The sequence below is a fragment of the Arvicanthis niloticus genome, chromosome 2, assembly GCF_011762505.2.
Source record: "Arvicanthis niloticus isolate mArvNil1 chromosome 2, mArvNil1.pat.X, whole genome shotgun sequence".
Classification (NCBI taxonomy): domain Eukaryota; kingdom Metazoa; phylum Chordata; class Mammalia; order Rodentia; family Muridae; genus Arvicanthis; species Arvicanthis niloticus.
Window position 1 is genome coordinate 115,512,509 of NC_047659.1, and position 18,942 is coordinate 115,531,450.

Consider the following 18,942-nt stretch of genomic DNA (forward strand, 5'->3'; position numbering starts at 1 on the left):
CAAACCCTGGCAGCAGTGCCATCGCGGACCCCAGGCTGTGAACCGTGCCCCACACCACCACACCCCCTCCACCACTACCCCCTCCACCACCACCCCACCACCCAGCTCCCCAGCTCCTCGCAGCTGGACTTCTCCAGGCTGCGCCCCCCCTACCCCCATCCCGGGATCCGAAGTTGGTCTAATGCTTGCACGCATCTGAGGAAGAAAGGAGAAAGGGAAAACCTCCCAGAAACAAACTCTGGCAGTGGAGACGAGCGCAGAGGGATCCGGGTGGAGTGGAGGAGGTTCAGGGCGGGTCCAGCCTAGTTTGCTCTGGGTTAGGTAAACTTTTTGATTCCCAATCCACACGCCCCAGCTTGAAAGTTCCTGGTAACCCGGCGGTTGCCCGAGGGTGGGCGGGACCAGGGGTCGCGCAGGCGCCTTGTTCTTCACCTCCAACCAGCTCGTCCCGACTAGGTCCCAGAGAAGCTGGGAGGGGACCCCGGAGGAGGAGATCTTCAGAGGGGCAGGGCGGAGGCACACAAAGCCTTTCTCTCCTCCCTCTCCTCCCTCCGGCCACGCCCCTCCTCTCCTCGGCCTCCTCTTCTTCCTCCTGGGCGGAGAATCTTAGCCCTACTCGGTCTCTGACCCGCCGGTCGCCCCCGCCTCCCGGATCTGCACCAAGGGCGCAAGGTAAGGGGTGGCAGAAGCGGAGACCACACCTCAAGTAGGAGAACCGGGCACCGCGCTCGAGGTGTAGTTCTCCACTGCCCTACTGTCGCTTGAGATTAGGAGCGAGCCAACCAGCTGGCGTCCTCAGCGGTCCTAAGGGACCGATGGTGTAAGAAGCAATGGGCAGCCAGGACGCCAGGACTTGAGGCAGGGTGACATTCTGGAGTCGGATCCAAGGAAGATTATGGGGTGTCCTCGGCTGACCTTTGCAGAGGTTGGGTAGTGGGCAATCACTGAGAGTGCGGGCGGGATGATTGGTGGTGCAGGTGCGTGTGCATTTGAACGTACCCAGGAGCTGGGAGGTAGAGAAACCTTTGTTGAGTTCTACCTGCCGCGCCGCCTGCCGTGTGTCAAATGCGCCTGTGCTGGCGCCAGATCCCAAGAGTCACAGTGCTGAGTTGCAGAGCACACGCTGTGATCCGCCACTTTCTCCCTACAACAAGGCAGAGGGGTCAGCGAGCCCCCGGCAGGAGGGCTCTTGGACTGTTACAGGCAGTGATTGAGGGCGGTACAGCTATTAGTGCAGGAGTTCTGGATTCCAGCTGGGAAGGGACAGGGCCATTTTCCCACTTGAAGGCCTAGGGGTTTCCCCTCTGGGTTGTTACTCCTCTCTTAGCCAGGGCTCCCTGGAGCGTATCGTCCCAGGCTCATCCTGCAATGGAGGTTCTTCTATGGCTGGGGCATTGCAGGGTTTGCCGAAGTTCAGCTGGAAAGTGATGATGCGTTGCCAAGAAATACAAGGCAAGGTCGGCCTTTGGGCCTTGACAGGCGCCTCTCTCTTCTCAGAGCCCTCAAATCTCTGGGGCTTTCCTAGTTCCGCTGCAGAGGAAAAAAAAAGGCAGCCTCTGAACACAGTGCAGCCTCAGTTTCTTGCAGAGCTTGGACACATTGTGGTTTCTTAGGAACTTGGTACATCCACCAACCGGACTTTATAAATATTGAAGCAAAAATAAACACTTGGCAACACTCAGAAATTAAGATAAATAGTAACCTCAGCACAATGCTTTTAAAAAAAAAGAAACTTGTTTTAAAGGATCTGTGATGAGCAAAATGTCAACATTTTAAATAAATACAGGTGCTGGTTGTTTTGTTGGGGCATTATTGCTCAGTGGAACCAGAGCCCCCATTTGTCCCTGCTTTGTGGTTTATGAGGGTTGACAATGGCATGCATCAGATTGGGCAACTTGGGCTTTTTCATAGTCTTGTTTATTGACTACAGATTTATTAACCTTTCCCCTAGTTCATGCTGGGGAGGATGTTTTGATAAGGGCACAGAGGGGTTCATTTTCCTCCTGGCCTTAGGCTCCCTGTGTCTCTGGACTTTCATATTCTTTAATGCTTTCACCTCCTTAGGGGACATTGGGTTTTGGAGTGGCTGCAAGGAGACTTTATATTTAGGACTTGGGAAGAAGGGTGTTGACAGGACCTTTAGTTTGGGGGGTTTGTTCTAGGTCATTGAGGTTGGGCCATGTGATGGAGAGGACAACCAGCTCCCAGGAATCCCCTCATTTGTAGATAGGTTCTCTGAACAAGTTCCCTCTAGGGTACATGAGTGCTTGTTGAGAAATGACACCTGTGCGGCTTTGAATCCCAATGACCCCACAGGCTCATATGTTTGAATGCTTGGTCTCTAGTAGGTGGAACTGTTTCGGAAGGATTAGGAGGTGGTGTGGCCCTGTCGGAGGAGGTGTGTCATTGGAGACTAGGTGTGGGCTTTGAGGCTTCAAAGTTCATGCTGTTCCCAGTGTGCTCTCTGCTTCCTGTTTGTGGATCAGGATATGAGCTCTCAGCTGCCGTTCACACCATACCTGCCAACCTGTTGCTGTGCTCCCTGAATTGTGGCGATGAGCTCCTATCCCTCTGGAATTGCAGGCTGCAGATAAACCCTTCTATAATTTGCCTTGGCATAATGTTTTATCACAACAATAGCAAAGCAACCAAGACACCGCTCCAGTGACTTTCATCCTCCTCCAAAGGGACCCTCCCCAGGGCCTCTCCAAAGTCAACATTTGTGCCTATTGCAAAGAATTGTTTAGCTCCCTAGAAGCAACTTCCTTACTTAACTAAGTGCTGGTCCTCTGCTTGGAGACAGATACATCCTTTTCTTTATCAGGGGTGAGTTGCTTTGGGAGATCCCCATCATTGAGCCCATTCTCCATGTGCATCCTGTACCATAACATGTGGATGTACTGTGCAACCCCTATTGGTCTATCCAAGCTGTCTAAGGATACTTCAAGAGTCTTATGGTTTCAGTAAGGAAGGTTGCCCTACTTTCCCCCCTCCTTTGCCTGGTGAGGCAGCTGCCACCACTAGAATTGTGGGGTGTGTGTGTGTGTGTCTATGTCTGCATGAACACATGTGATTTTACTTTCAATGCATATGCCTCGAACTCTACTCATCCACTGTCAGCTTCCCAATCCTTGTGACTTGCCACTGAAGGAGTGTGGAATGAATGAATGAGTGAATGAGTGAATGAATGAACAAAGTATACCTTTGTGAACACATTTTGAATAGTACACAGCAGGATGTATACTGTAATAATGGCCCAGAAGAAAGCTATCTTCATAGATCTTTGTTTTTATAGCTAGTAACTCAGTTGTTTTTCACACAACCCAAATCACATTTTGTTGAAGAGGAGATGAATCAAAGCACTGAGGGAGGCCAGCCCCCAGGCCCAGCTGCACCCCAGAGGATTTGCCCAGACTGTCACAGTATGGCCTAGGACAAGAGGGTCACTAGAGTGACAACAGCATGATAATCTATTAGGGAAATGTTAAAGGGATTCTAGGATGACAACATGTTGTGGCATGTTTGCCAACTCCACATCATGGCAGAGGGTCTTTCTTCTTGTACATGATATGGAAGAGGTGTTCCCAGGAGTCGACCTGGGGAGATGTTCCTCACTCAATTCCAGCACCTGCTGCCAACTCTGTCAGTTTCCAAGGAGAGTAGATTTCATCCAGTGTTCACAGTGGTGAAAAGAATGTACATGCTGGATGTCGGGAGAGCATAATAACCCACCCAGCATGGTAGTCACTCTTTTACCCACTCTGTACTGTTGGTGGAAACAATTCTCCAGGTTATTTCCCCAGGTTCCATTAGATCTGAGGCTCTGGAGCTACCTTGAGGGACTGCCTGGAAGCCTTGTCACCTCAGCCAGACTTCCCAGCTCTAAGTTCTCAAATGCAGCTGCACCAGTAACTTCTTTCCTGTGGCTTATGTTCCAGGGGTTTAGAGTCCATGATGGTGGGTGAAGACTTGGTGGGAGGAGCCAGAAACTGCCTGAAACTGAGGCTCCCAGCTTGAACCTTGAACATGAAACAGAGAGACTGAACTCACCTCTGGCAGAAGTCTTTAAACTCTGAAAGCTGACCTGTGACACACTTCCTCTGACAATGCCTTACCTCTTAAACCTCCCCAAGTATCTGGGAGGAAGCATCTAAATGTCTGAAACTATTAAGGGACACCGGCTTCAAAATACTACATGTGCATTTGAGTTGGGCACCCCAGGGTTCTTATACTAAGAGCATAATTTTGAGGTACTGGGGATGCACCAGGAAAACGCACACACACATACACACACAAAGCAAGTACTGTATCATTAAGACACTATGCAGCCAGAAAACACAGTTTTGTAGGGGTTTATCCAATCCCTGAGCATGAAGATGCACCCAGTCAGTTTTCAGTTCACTCGCTTCTTGCTGGTGTGGATTTTCTAGGATGGCAGTGCCTGTTTTTACTTCTGTAAGAGTAGTAGCAGCCATTTGGTGGAGGAGTTCCAACCTGGAACAAAGGAATTCTACCAGCTTTTCCTCACCTGGGAGGCCCAACCCTCAGTTCCTGTGAGCCCATTGTTTGAAGCCAGGTGTTTCTAAATCAAAGGTAGTCTGTACTATACCCTTGGGAAATGTTCACAGACTTATAAGCCCTGACTGTTCAGCCAGCATTACAACCTAAGAGACCTGAGGAAGCAAATGCAGAGTTAGTGTTTTAAACTCAAAGGACAACTATGGACTGACACCATGGGAAAGATGGATACAGTGCCATCTCTGTATCTCCAATACTGAGTACTGTCACTTGTCTTCAAAGTGTGCTATGAGTGACTTTCGTATGTAGTCAGTAAGGGGGCATCGGTAAAGTCAAGAGCAAGAATGAGCTTCCCTGTCGGAGGGGGTGGGGTATCCAGATAGGGTGAAAAATGACTGGAAGGATAAAGAATCATCAGCTAAGTTCATGGAGTGCATCTGTGTGTAGGAGTGAGGTGCACACAGCACATGCAGGCATGTGTCTGTATGCTCTTGGATATGTGACCAGGGAGCATGGTAGAGAGGAAATGCTAAATGGGATCCCCCCAGCACTGTGAGTTGAACCCAGACCCTTGAATATTAGGCCAGGGTTGTACCACTGAGTTTCAGCAGCAGCCTGTCCTTGTTTTTATTTGAGGTTGGGTCACACTCAGTTGCCTGGGCTGGCCTTAAATTAATCATCCTGGCTTAGCCTCTCAGTGCTGGGATTATGGACCTTTGCTCCCAGAATGTGTGCCTCTTGGTATGATTTTTAAACTATTGTTTTCTGTCTCAGCCTTTTAAAAGAATGTGTGTGTGTATGTGTGGTATGTGTAGTGTGTGTGTGGTGTATGTATATGTGGTATGGGTGTGTGGTGTGTGTGACCGTATGTGTGTATTGTGTATATATGGTGTGTATGAATGTGGTGTGTGTGTGTGTGTGTGTGTGTGTGTGTGTAATATATATGGGTAGTGTGGTATGTGTGTGGTGTGTATGTGGTGTGTATTTAGTGTGTGTGTGCTATGTGTGTGTAGTATGTGTGTGGTGTGTGTGTGTATGATATGTGTAGGTAGTGGGGTGTGTGTGTGTGTGTGTGTGTGTGTGTGTGTGTGTGTGTGTAGGCTACTTCCTTTGGGACAGAATCTTTTACTACCCTGAAGTTTACCACTTCAGTAGATCAGCCAGCCAGGGAGCCTCGGGACCCTCCTGTCTGCCTGCCCCACACTAGGATTGTCAGTGCCAGCTACTGCTCTTGTCATTTTTCGTGTATCCTGGAGCTCAAGCTCAGGTCCTTATGTTTGCAAGGTGTTGCATTACTAACAATAAAACCCTAACCTGCTAAGTTCAAGAGTCTGTATATCACCTAGTTATTACAGAAGCCCACAGTGAGCAGGAGTTAGGAGGACACGGTGTTAGGAGTTAGGAGTTAGGAGGACACAGTGAGTCACTGGAACACAGGGAGTGGAGGAACTCCCGTAGGGTGAAACTCCAGGTTAAATAAGGAGGTCAGAGCTCTGGAAATATGCCTGAGGTGTGTATGGGAAAGGACAGGAAGAGCCTGCGCTGACAACAAGCTAGGTGGTCCGGAGCACTCATCCTGCTAGTTAACAGCATCTGTAGCGATCGATTAGACCCAGCTCTCCCCGGTTAGGCATTTTTAACATCCACCAGAAGTGTGGAGAGTTTGGGATAGAACCAACTACACAAGTTAAAACAGGCAGCAGAGAAGGGCCTCCAGTCTATCCCTCTACAATGAATGGTTGATTAGACAGCACTTTTTGTTCCACGGCGGCAATGTTCTTCAACTTCCTAGTAGTTTATATTCACAGATATTTTATGAAAGAGGCCAAGAAAATAAAGTTGGGCTGTTTTTTGTTTTGTTTTGTTTTGTTTTTTAATGAGGCTGTGGACATTTCAGTCTGTAAGATAGCCTACTTGTCATCACAAGTCTGTGGTTTGAAGAATCTCTGAATACCATCCAGACTGATGGACTCTGGGAATCCCTGATTCAGATTTGTGTTCTAAACAGTTATAAAGATATGTTGTGTTTTGTTTAAACCATCTGTAAGAGTGGTGTAAATGGTATTGATGAGCTTTTAATATCCGAATGGCAAATAAACTCAAGAATTATTCTGTTTTCTGCTGTGAGCTTAGGTCTGATGATGGTCTGGCCAAGTGGTGGTACATAGTGTTAGCGTGCAGTCCTCCAGTGTTAGTGTGTAATTCTCCAGTTGCCTGAAATCTCAGAGTCATTTTTAAGTTCAAACTGAAAAACTTTTGTAGTTATACTTTTTAATGAATAGAGTCTTCATATTTACGTTCCTGGAGTTGTTATGGCTAAAGTCTGGGCCCTCGAAGAAGACCTGCCTGGCTTCGCTGCCCACCCTCAGCGAGCCAATGAGAGACAAATAGTGAAAACTGGAGAAAGGGGATTTATTTAACATGGTCACTTTGGGAAGAGAAACAAAATAAGTCCAGTGACTCCCAAGTCTGTCTTTGCTGCCGTGTTTATACTTAAATAGACCAGGAAGAGTGATGCATAACCAGGCAGCCTTGGTGGAGGGCTGCTCCTGCCCTACATGAAGGCCATTGTCTCATCTCCAGTCTCTCCTGTAGGGTGAGGTGGAAAGTTGTCAGGCTGTATAAGAGACTGAATTCCTCCTCTGTCTGGCACTAAAGCTTCTTCCTTTTCCCCTCCCCAGCATGAAGATTCTTAGGGAAATTCCAAATTCTAAATTTCAGTAGTCAATGACAGAAGTCTTGTTTTCATTAGCAAGCCACAGGGTTGGAGTGGGGAGCCAAGCAGGCACCAATGCCACCCTCTGTAGACACCAAGACCTGCCTGATAGGCTTGTGATCCCAAAGCCTGTGAAGGGAAGGAGAGAAAAGGATTGGCAACTGATGGTAACTGCAGACAAGAGGGCTCACCTCCCAGTGTGACACAGGTCTTTCACTTACAGTGGCTTTCATAACGTTTCTTGGAAGTCATTTCAAAGACCAAAGCTAAGAAGGGTAGGTTCAGGGTGGGTTCCCAGACCTCTTTTATTCAAAAGTAACATGACTTTGTACAAAAGGGGCTAGGGGTGGGAACTTAATTCCATCCCAAGTATCACAGTGGAGAAAGATCACAGTGGAAGATTGACAGTGGATGGATTCATTGGTTTTAGTTCAACCAAGAACTCCAGGCAAAAGGCCCCAGGGAGGAGTTACAAACGTGGAATGAGGACCAAAAGGAGCGTGGTGCATGGGGGAGGAAGACTCAGCCTGTCGGGCTCTCCTTAGGATGCTGGGCTCCAGCTGGCCTTGTGACCAGTGTAGAAAGATAAGGATGTGGGCCAGGCCTTCTCAGGGCTTTCAGGCCAGGAAGGGAGGCAATAACTTACATGTGCACCATAAACAGAGGGTAGTGTTGGGCAACATCATTCCTGAACAGTAGATACACACTATCCTTCTGGGAAATAGTTTCTAGTTTCTGGCTTTGTTTTGTTTTTTAAATTCTTCTTCTCCTCTTCCTCCTCCTCTTTCTCCTCCTGCTTATTATTATTATTATTATTATTATTATTATTATTATTACATTTTTATTACATGGGGAGGAGGTACAAGTCTGTGAAAGAAGAGTCTAGTTCAGAGTCCTACACAGATGCGTGGGTGTGTTTCAAATTACACATGAAGAACCAGTCTTCTTTACCTAGAACAAGTTTCTGAAAGTTTCTGTCTTAGACCAGGTTCTCGAGAAGTAGGTTCCAAGGTGAACACAGACTAGGGGAAGTGCCTCTGAACAGAAAAAGAGGGTGGGGAGAAAGGGAGCTGACTGGGAAAGAAGCCTGGCAAGGACACACATCTAGCAAAGTGCACAGAGGGAAACTTGACTCTGTGCCATAAGGTTCTGGAAACAGTGTAAACCTACAAGAGCAGCCAGGCTGAGGCAGCCTGCTGGAGTATTCTTGCATTTGCATCGGTCAGACTTTGGCTGAGGGCAGCGCCAAGCTCTTAGCTCTCTTCTGTGTATGGACAACACTAGTCCCATAGCGGGAGGGCCGTCATCCAGCAGAGATGTGTAGGACTGTGACAGGACTCAAGGGTGTGTGGGCTGACCATTGCAGCACCTGCTGTCCAGGGCATGTGGACTAACCTCTGCATCAGTTGCTGTTACCAAAGTTCTTCAGGTCAGAATGTGGGCCCTGGCAACCCTAAAAAGATAGATAATAGTGAAAAGCAGAGAAACTAGATTTATCCATTGTGGTTACTTTGGGAAGAAAAACAAAGAAGTCCACCAGTGACTCTTCCATCCATCTTCAGTCATGATGTAAGATTCAGATTTAAATAGAGTAACAAGAAGTGTGTTTAGTAGTCCTGGTCAAGGTGTGGTTCCGCCCATCATTGTCACAGTTTCAGCCTCTTGTGCAAGGTAGTCTGACAAGTGAGAACTGTATGGAATTTCTTCCTGAGAGGTGAGTGCCTCCTCCAGCTGGCCTCCTTCTTCCTGTGTGTGAGATTCCTGGACAAGTTCTAATTTCTTGGGTGCATTGTTTTCAATCGTGGGATGGCTAAAGGGAGTGATGGAGGTATCTCTTCTCTTTGAGTATCTTTATTCCTGCAGGATCCTGACAGAGTTGATGATGTATGGCTTTAGCCTTGTTTAGTGGGACAGGGTGGGTGGTTACCAACAACTCCCCTTCTTCATTTCTTCTGACTGACCATGGCTTATGCAAGGAGCAGGACCTTCTTCCTACCAGCTATCTGCCACTATATCAAATAACTCGAGAGGAGCAACTTACAGGAGAAAAAGGTTGTTTTGGTGTATAATTTCCGAGGTTTCAAGCTATGATTGGTTGGCCCCATTATTTAGGCCTGGGTCAAGGCTGTACTCCCACTGTAAAGCAAAGATGCTCTCACCTTGTAGAAGACAGAAAATGTGTGTGTGTGTGTGTGTGTGTGTGTGTGTGTGTGTGTGTGTGTGTGTGTGTGTGTGTGTGTGTGTGTGTGTGTATGTGTGTGTGTGTGTGTATGTGTGTGTGTGTATGTGTGTGTGTATGTGTGTGTGTGTATGTGTGTGTGTGTGTATGTGTGTGTGTATGTATGTGTGTGTATGTGTGTGTGTGTGTATGTGTGTGTGTGTGTGTGTGTGTGTGTGTGTGTGTGTGTGTTTACTGGGGAAATTGTCCAAACTCTGATATAATTTTATTCCAAAATCTTCATATACTACATTAATTACTTGCATGATGCTACCAAATACCTTTTTATTCTGACTCCTCTTGCTCCAACAGCCCATTGCCTTCTATCCTCTTTGCTCTTGCTTCCCAGAGTGTCAAAAACTCTTTTAGAGGAACATCTGTCACTCCCATCACTACAGGACTCAGCACGTCACATGAGATAGATGTGCTACTGAGAAACACTCCATGATCCCAACAGTGGTTGCAACAGCTGGGGGACGTACTGTATTGTATGAGCTTGTCTCTCCTCAGACCTTCTCATCCCATGGCCTCCTTTCAGAATGCTAACAAATCCAAAATGGCTACCTTATGTGTCATCCCTATGGCACACGGGAAATACTTGTATTTCTCCTCTTTTTCTCAGACTGTAGAAATCCAGGCATGGAGAGGTAGAGAAATGTGTTTACAGTCGAAAAGTTTAAGAAAGTAGATCTGCAGTTCAACTCTTGTCTGTCAAAACGAGGACCTGTGCTCGGAGCAATGACTCTTATATCTGTAGACTATCTCTTTACAAAAAGAATACTTGAGGCTATCAGAATCTGGGAGAGGGGACAGGAACCCATCCTTCCCTGGCATCTTTAGGGAAGTGTGGCCCTGATGGCACTGTGTCTTCTAACTTATTTCCAGAACTGTCAGGCAATGAATTTCTCCCATTCGGTTTGTGGCCTTTTGCTACACAGCCCTTTTCTTTAATGGACAAACAATGTGGGTGGTTCTGGACCACTGGACAGTGACAGGCTACTCATTAAACTGGTGACTCATTCCCATACTTGTCTCTTGATGTTTGGCTCAGGTTAGTGTCCCCTGAGGTGTCACCACTGCACCACTGGAGCTTCTCTCTGATGCTAGCTTCAGCTATGCTGGAAGGCAAATGGCTGCGTCTTGGAGATTAGTGGAATTTTCAAGTTCCTACTTATACAGTGACTCTGATAATAATGAGCACTATCAAGTCGTATCAAGGATTGTGATAATGAAAACAAAAATAATTTAGCGTTGACATATTATAAAACACTATAAAATGTAGTCAGTACAGAGTGGGTGATATTAGCTTATATAGAATTCGTCATCACCTCCTTGATGTGCCCATGACCAGCCCAAGCCATTGATGTTAGAGGTTGTTTCTTTTGAATCCTGAAGTTCATGCCATGAAACAACTGCTCTATGTAGCTGCTAACCAGCTATCCAAGGCAGGATATGGAGTTCTTTGCCTCTAGAAAATGATAAGGAAAGAGCCCCAGGATCCTAACAGATTGTACGGCATACGACATGTCAAGAGCGAACTGAAGATCCATTCTTCTCTTTTTCTACCCCCAAGTATCCAAGCATCAGCTCCTTAAAGCAGGAGAGAGCTTTGGGACTGCTAGAGAGAGCAGGATTATGGAATTGTGTAAAGTGTCCAATCCAATGAAGCCCTGGTGTCTGTTTCCAAAAACAATCAGATAAGACTGTGGACTGGGCATATTTTTCTTGTTCTTTGAGTAGTCTGTGAAAACATGTTCTTTTGTGCAACTAGAGAAGCGGGGGAAAGATCAAGAAAAGTTACAAAAAAAATAGGAAAGTTTTCCCACCAAGAAAAGTCATGGTTTTCCTTTTTCAGTGCCAAGAGAAGAAGTCAAAAATACCTATAAAATAGTTCATAGTATAGAAAGGGGACAGAGGGAAGTGACACCCAGATGCTTAACCATCAAATTATATACCAACAAGGTTGGGTGAGCTATGTTGAATGAAGGGTGCCCTGAGTTTCCACACCTACTGCTCCACAACATGCCATAGCAGGAAGTAGTATTTCAAAGATCTCCCTGCCTGCTGATTGCAGACTGGATTTCAGTGGAGAATGACCTCAGTAACAAATGGGAGAAGGCTAAGATCAAAGGGATGCTAGGTTGTGGGGGAGAAACAGAGATAGAATTTGGAAAATAGTTCATCAGAGCTGTGATAAATTTGATGTGAGGAGTGTGTAAGAGCGAGGTTTGAGTGGTGCGGGATTTCCCTCGGCCTCCTGTATCAGCGAAGGTGCCACGTTGGCAAATCTGGGAAGGAACGATGTGTCAGTAAAGACTTCCATTTTGAATATGTTAGGTAAGACAGCCATAGAAGAACCCAAGGTCAGATGTCAAATAGGCTATGTAGAAAAGACCTGGAGCTTAAATGGAAGCTTTGGGCTATAATACATAGTTAGCAGTTTCCCTAGAAAGCCGGGGAGAGTGAAGCTGCCTATGTTAGGGTATTTTGATTCTATCCTGGGGCTAAGAGCATGGCAGACAATGCAGAATTTTATTTTTCTCAGTATGGCATCCAAAGTTCTCGGACACATTGCAGTTCAAATGTCCACTGCTGGCTCATTCCCTTCAACTGCCTACCTTCCCTGCAAACAGAGACTACTTTTTCTTTTTCTTTTTCTTTTTCTTTTTTTTTTTTTATCTTCTAATCATGATTTGTTTTTTATTTTCTTTAGATTTTATTTATTTTATACACATGAGTGTTTTTCCCATATGTATGTAAGTGCACCACCTTCGTTCCTGGTACTCTTTGGAGGTGGGAAGAGGGCACTGGATCTCTTGGAACTGGAGTTACAGATGGTTGTGAACTGCCATGTGGGTTCTGGGAACTGAATCTGGGTCTTCTGCAAGAGCAGCAAGTGTTCCTAACCATTAGGCTGTCTCTGTCCAGTCTGCAGCCCCAAACAAAACCCATTTTGAAGTTGTTATTTAGAACATAAGCATCTGGTTGTCTATAACAGGGAAGCTTCCTGAGCCTGGCAGAGATAAACCTGCCTTCTTAACTGGACATAACTGGATTTTGATATTTATTTATTTATTTATAAAGACTAGCCATAGTGTGCAGATACAAGATCACAATGGCTTGTCATAAGAACCACAATGATGTGTGTGTGTGTGTGTGTGTGTGTTGGGGGGTGGGGAGTCAGTCCTCAGTGGGACATCACCCATACACTATCTTATTAAATACTTCCCTTTTAAGATGGATGCTCTTATACCTATTCCACACTGTGAAAACAGAGGGCTGGAGACTAAGTAACTTGTCATGTTAACCAGAGGTAGAACAGGGCCTATTCTATCCAGTGGCAGAACTTACATACCTAAGTGCTAAGCCATGGTGTTTCTGGAAGAACATGCAAGGAGTATCTCCATCCGCTGGTCCTCAGTTGATCCTCAGCCTCATCCCCCAAGGGCTGCCTGACCTTCCAGCTCTACACCAAGAGAAACTTTAGAGAAATGCCCAGGAAGTCCAGTTCTATGGTTTCTCTCTGAAATAGAAATACTAATAGTTTTGCAATGTTTATGGTGTCTAGAGTCATTTTGCAACAATCTCAGCCCCAGGTTTTTGCACTAACATCTACTGCTCACATCTTTATAGCTATAGGAGTTTCCTCTTGTGTATGATTACAGTTTGCACAATTGTAGTTACCTCCAATCTAAAAATGCTATATGGAAAATTTTGGAAACTGTTCGTAAGTTTCAATGTACCCATTTGCCCTATTTTGAGGTCTCAATACTTAACCATGTGTAGGAAAACGTCAAAAAAGTGGTTTCAGGAATTGGCTGGCAGTCTGGGAATGCACCCCATCTCATATGAGGGAAGCAGGGGTCCTTTGGGAGTCTGTCTGTCAGAGAAGGGAAGTTTTTTAGCCTGACCTTTGTCTCCATTCTCAGTGGAGGATGGCTTGTTGTTTAAAGGGTCTGAGCTCAGTGGGAGGGCATGGAGGAGGGGAGTCCTGGAGATCCCATTCCTGCCCCAGGAATCCCTTTCATTCTTATCCCACCAGGTCTCTGCTTCCTGCCATGTCTTCTGTTGGCCTCTGAAATGTGAGCCTGGAGTCTGAGTCAGGAAGGCAATGGAGCTGTGGTGGCAGAGGCTAGCCTTAAGTCTCTCTTTTAGAAGAACACGGACTCCATACTCCAATTACTGTTAAACCTCATCAATAAATTTAACAGGCCTTTAAAGTTTATTGATTAAGTGTGACCTCGCCACTTCAGGTTCTATGAAATAGAATTTAAAGCTGTACCTTCAAGTAAACTACCCCTCTTTCCTCAGAGTAGAATAGGCACCATTGCTTTCCCTCAAACTTTATATTAGTTTCTGGTTGAGAAAATAGAATAAATGGAAGACTTCATGCTCACATGAAACCTTTAATCTTCTGGTATTTTCATGTATTCATTCATCATTCAAAGGTTACTATGAATAACCAAACAGAATACTCAAGTTCTTTCTTTTTGACATTCCCAACTTTATTTTTTGATTTTTTTTTTTTTTATAATCAAAATTTACACTCCTATGAGCTAATGCAACTCACTTGAATTTTGAGAATCTCAGAACATATGACCAGTTAGTTACTCACAGTCTTACTGGGGTGTGATTTCTTTCTACACCTATAGGAAATCCTAGAAAGGCAATACTGTTACAGAAGCTGCATTGGCAAAGGGGCAAAGGGCATGCCTTTGTTTGGGGGCTACCTGAATATCTCTTATTTGTTTGTATTACTGGATAGGAATTTGGAGGAGCCCCACCAGAGTCAACACATGGTAGCTGGGGAATAGTCTCCCTTTCCGGTTCTTAGCCTTGTCAATAAAAGAATTTAAGAATAAACTCAAAAGGAAATTTGAGGGCAATTCCATTAAAGTTTAAAAGAACAATCCTGTTAGGTTGTTGTCTCAGCAGCTGCCCCTAAAGGAGCTAGATAAGAGGGAGAGTAAAGGCCATGTTATCTGAATGAGGCCTGAGGTCAGCCACATGGTGGACCAGCAACCACCTGGAGAGGAGGAGCGCTTTAGAGAAAGAGTGAAGGCCACCGTGTTGTGAAGCATGCTTAAAGAGGAGATAAAAAGGGACAGAAAGAAGAGCGATGCTTTTCTGAGCAATTCAGGAAAGCAGCCAACTCCTGGTGCTGCAAGACCTCAGCTGTGTGTGCTGCTGCTCCAGGGGTTGGGAGTCCTCCAGGGAAGTGTGTATCATCTTAGTAAAGGGCTGCTTGTTCCTCCTGTCTCTAGAATGGCTTAAGGTGAACTGGCCTTCCTGATGTGTGGTCTTTTGGCCAGGTGATTATTAGCCTGCCTCACTGGTTAATTTCTATGTTCTGAGCACCTCGGAATGCGAGGTCTCCACCCAGGCCAGAGAAGTAGATGTTTCCTAATGGGCCTCAACCAAGTCCTGGTCACAGCTACTGTAACACTTGGACAGGAGAGCTGAAGGCTTCAAATGAAGAAGACACGCTTTAACAGGCTTGGTGGTGCACACCTTTAGTCCAACATGCGGTGGAGGGGAGAGAGAAAAGTAGGCAGATCTCTGAGTTTCAGGCCAACCTGGTCTACATTTCAAGTAGGCACACATAGTGAGATCTAGCCTTTAAAAAAAATTAATAAAAATAGATATAATTTTAGAAATGCAGAGGCCTTGGGCATTTATATACTGTGTCCATTTATCTAATTCCCTGTCAGGTGGTTTAAACAAGCCAATTAGGTACACACAAGACTCCAAATTAACACTGTGTGAGCGATCACATGGACTAAGAATCTGAGAGAACAAAGAGTCTCCAAATCAAAAGAATCACATCACTGAATTTTACAGAAAGGGAAATTGAATCTTAAAAAAAAAAAAAAAAAAAAAAAAAAAAAAAAAAAAAGTCAAGCGAAATGAGCATGCTGCAGTCACCATGGATGTACAAGCATTTCTGTGGTACGCTGACTTAGAAGCCTCTGGGTACATACATACCCAAGAGGGATAGCTGTGTCAAATGGTCATTTTTATCTTCCACTTTTAGAGGAACAGATATTCGTGTCACTGGGGAATCCAAGGTTCCTTTCTGCATTCGTAGACTTATTGATAAGAGAATTTTACAATGGACTCAGCAAGAAGTTGAGATCATTTTTATTAAAGCTTGAAAGGAAAACAGTGAGGCAGGAGAGCTGTGAACCTTGGCAGCTTTGGGGAGGATGATGAAGGAGAACCAGGAAGGAGTCACTTTCTTTTAAGTACGAGGGTGTGTTCAACATGCTCGGCATTGGAGGTCAGCAGACAACTTGGTCCTAGGACAGGAGGGGAACTTTGCAAAACCAGTGAGAAAGCCCAGCCTCAGGGAGGACAGGATTGGCTTTTACCCACAAGCTGAAAAAGATAAAGAGAAGGCACAGCTTGCTCAGTGTCCCCAAACAAAGGGACACGTGGTTAGAAGTCCAGTCTTATTTAAAAAGGGAAAGTATAGGAAGTCTTAATGGCATACACCTTCAATCCTGTAGTGCAAGAAGGAGGCAGAGGCAGATTGATGTTTGTGAGATCGAGACCATCCTGGTCTATACAGTGAAGTTTGGGACAATCACTTGGTGGTGAGACCCAGTTTCAATAAAAGAAGGAATGCACTCCAGGGACTAAGATTAGGCTGGTGAGCTGAGAGAAAGGCCCACAGAGAGTTGGGCCATGGGCTGCACAGCCCGTTGTGAGACATTTCTAAGGTACCAGCTTCTCCTGTGTGTATAGCTCTGGCTTTCCTCAAACATGTTCTGTTTCTTAGGTGAGGCCCAGGTAGGGAAGGGCTGCCAGTCTTTCTCTGTCCCCTGGCTTCTTTTGTATGTTCATCTTAATGTGTCTGCTTATAGTTCCCACTCTTTGTCCACACTGGGGTACAGAGTGCACCTCTGAAGGGATTCCAGGTTCTAGATACAGCATTATGTATCATATTATGTCTCATTAGTATCTTAAGTCTCCACCCAAGTGTGTGCAGTTTATCATTATAGCAAATCACAGGTCACTGTCAGACCCTCTGGGCTTTCCTATCTTCCTCTTGGAGACCTGGTTTCTATGATTTGCTGACTTTGAAGCACTTACACAAGGCTCTCAAGGTCCTCACTCTCCAGCCTCAGAATTTCCATATTGATTCCCACAGAGGCAGCACATGCTTACATTCCCACCAGCAATGCACAAAGGTTTCTCTTTGCCCACAGGCTCAGCAGCATTTGTCGTTGTTTTCTGGATGATAGCCATTCTGACTGGGATACAATGGAAATGGAATCTCAGGATAAATTTGATTGCATTTCTCTGGTGGCTAAGGATACTAACTGACCGTTTATAGTTCTTCTTTGAAAACGGTTTAACAGATTTTTCCATTTATGTTTATATGATGGTTTTGAGTTTTAATTTTTGGGGTTCTGTTTGTTTTTCGAGTCAGGGTCTCTCTACATAACCTTAGCTTTCATAGAACTCACAATATAGACTGGGCTAGCCTCAAACTCACAGAAATCCTTCTGCCTCTGACTTCTTAGTGCTAGGATTAATGGTATGCACCACCTTGTACTTGAGAAACACTTTCCATGTTTATCTGGGTTTCCAATAATGTGACTTTCTCAAACTAAATCCCTCATCTTTTAATTCACTCAATATGCATTTTCAGAGAAGACACTGTTCTCAAGCTTTTGCCACAGACTGCGGAATCCCTCTCCTCACCACCACCTGAGGACCTGTTAGGCTTGACCATTGCTCATAAAGGTTCTCCACCAGGATTTTTTGAGGATTTTCCTCAGGGCCTCCAAGTCTTTGGCCCTCACATCAAAGGCTGAGTCTTGGTTTTTGCCTGGTTTGGATGGGTTTCCAGTTTGACATCTATCCCTATCTCTGCACTGAGAGATTCTAGTCCAAGTAAGAATCTGGGAAGCTAGAGGCAAGGGTTCAGAATGAGAGCTGTCTCCATCTAAACCCCCTCTAATGCAAACCTGAGCAAGAAGAGTAGGAAGTAGTCTACATAGGGGTGGACTCCAGGAACCCTTGGGATGTGGATGTGAGATGGGAGGGAAGCAGTGGCGTGGAAGAGATTATGTATCATGAGACTACATCCTGCTCATCTGAGACTGGGAGACTGCGGAGCTGGTCTTTATAGGCCATCTGCCTCAGTCATAAGATGAAGGCTATTGGGGGTGGGGGTTGATGCCCGGTATTTGAGACCCACTGAAAGAGCCAGGGACAAATGCAGATACTGGCAGTGTGACAGTCTCTGGGGGCTGAGGCTCCAGGTTAACTCATGATGTTCTGTCTTGTGTCTGGGCCATATGGCCCTGGACAGCTATGCTCGAAGTTTACAAATGTCTCCTTATCCAAAAAACAGTTTAAAGGCCAGATGTGGTACTCCAGGTAATTCCTATAGCCTTCGATTTTATTCCAGAATTAAAATGCCCTCGGGGTGTGCCATGTTTGGGACAGGACTATTCTTGGTCTTGGCAATGGCTGATAAAATTAAAGAATTTTGGCTTTCAGTATGCTTTAGTGGTCAGAAAGGAATTTAAACAATTCTGTATACACGAATGTGTGTTACTATAAAAAAGTTACTTATTTAGAACATTATATATATTATTGTACAGTTGACTCTCCATACTGGCTGGTTTTACATGGATCTAACAATTTGAATAACTTTGGATAGAAAAATATTTGATATTAGAGACATGGCTCAGTGGTTAAGAGCACTAACTGCTCTCACAGAGGGCCAGGGTTTGACTTCCAGTACCCACATGGCCAGTTCACAACCATTTGTAACTCCAGTTCCAGGGAACCTGACACTCTCTTTTGGTTTCTGCAGGGTTTGCACAGACATAAATGCAGTCAAAACACCCAAGCACATAAAATAATAAAAATGCATTTAAAAAGAAAATGAGATGTCTCTATTGAATGTGCATGAAGTTCTGATTTTCCCATAAGCAGCACAGCAGGGCAACTGGTCATGTAATGCTGTATTGTGTCAGTTTTAAATCCTCTAGAGGTGATGTAAGGTATGCAGGAGGATTTATAGAATATATGCAGGGCAGCATTTATGTAAGAGTTTTGGGAATGTGACTTTTGGTAACCTGTAGGGTCCTGGGACCTGCCTAAGGTTCCCAAGGATACCAAACTAAGAAATACTTGTATGGTGTTGAACAAATAGGCTTGGGGAAATGATATTCTTAAGTGCAGTAAATGGCATTTTTGTTATTTTATCATATAAAACTCTGAGGTGGAGTAGAAGTACGGCCTTTGCTTAGCTCCAGATGTCTTCTCAAAACTGATAGAAAGGTCACCTTGATCTAGAAAGAGTGCAAATAATGTAATCATTTATATATCCCCTCAGGATTGTGAAAAAACAGAATTCTATAAACTTCAGATCCCCTGTTTGAGTTCAGATAGGAGCCCAGGTGGAAACCTGGCAGGCTCTGAAGCCTGTGGGAGCATTGAGTGGAGAACACGGAGGAAAGTAGAGGAC

General features: G+C 45.2%; 1 protein-coding gene across 2 annotated transcripts in view; it reads left to right on the plus strand.

Moving 5' to 3' along the window:
* Nucleotides 1–544: 544 nt before the first annotated feature.
* Rin2 (Ras and Rab interactor 2) overlaps nucleotides 545–18,942 on the plus strand; it is a 201,180-nt gene continuing 182,782 nt past the window's right edge. For both annotated transcript variants that reach the window (XM_076929902.1, XM_034495200.2), the window contains exon 1: nucleotides 545–672. The gene's annotated coding sequence lies outside the window, so the exon portion shown is untranslated. The remainder of the gene's footprint in view (nucleotides 673–18,942) is intronic.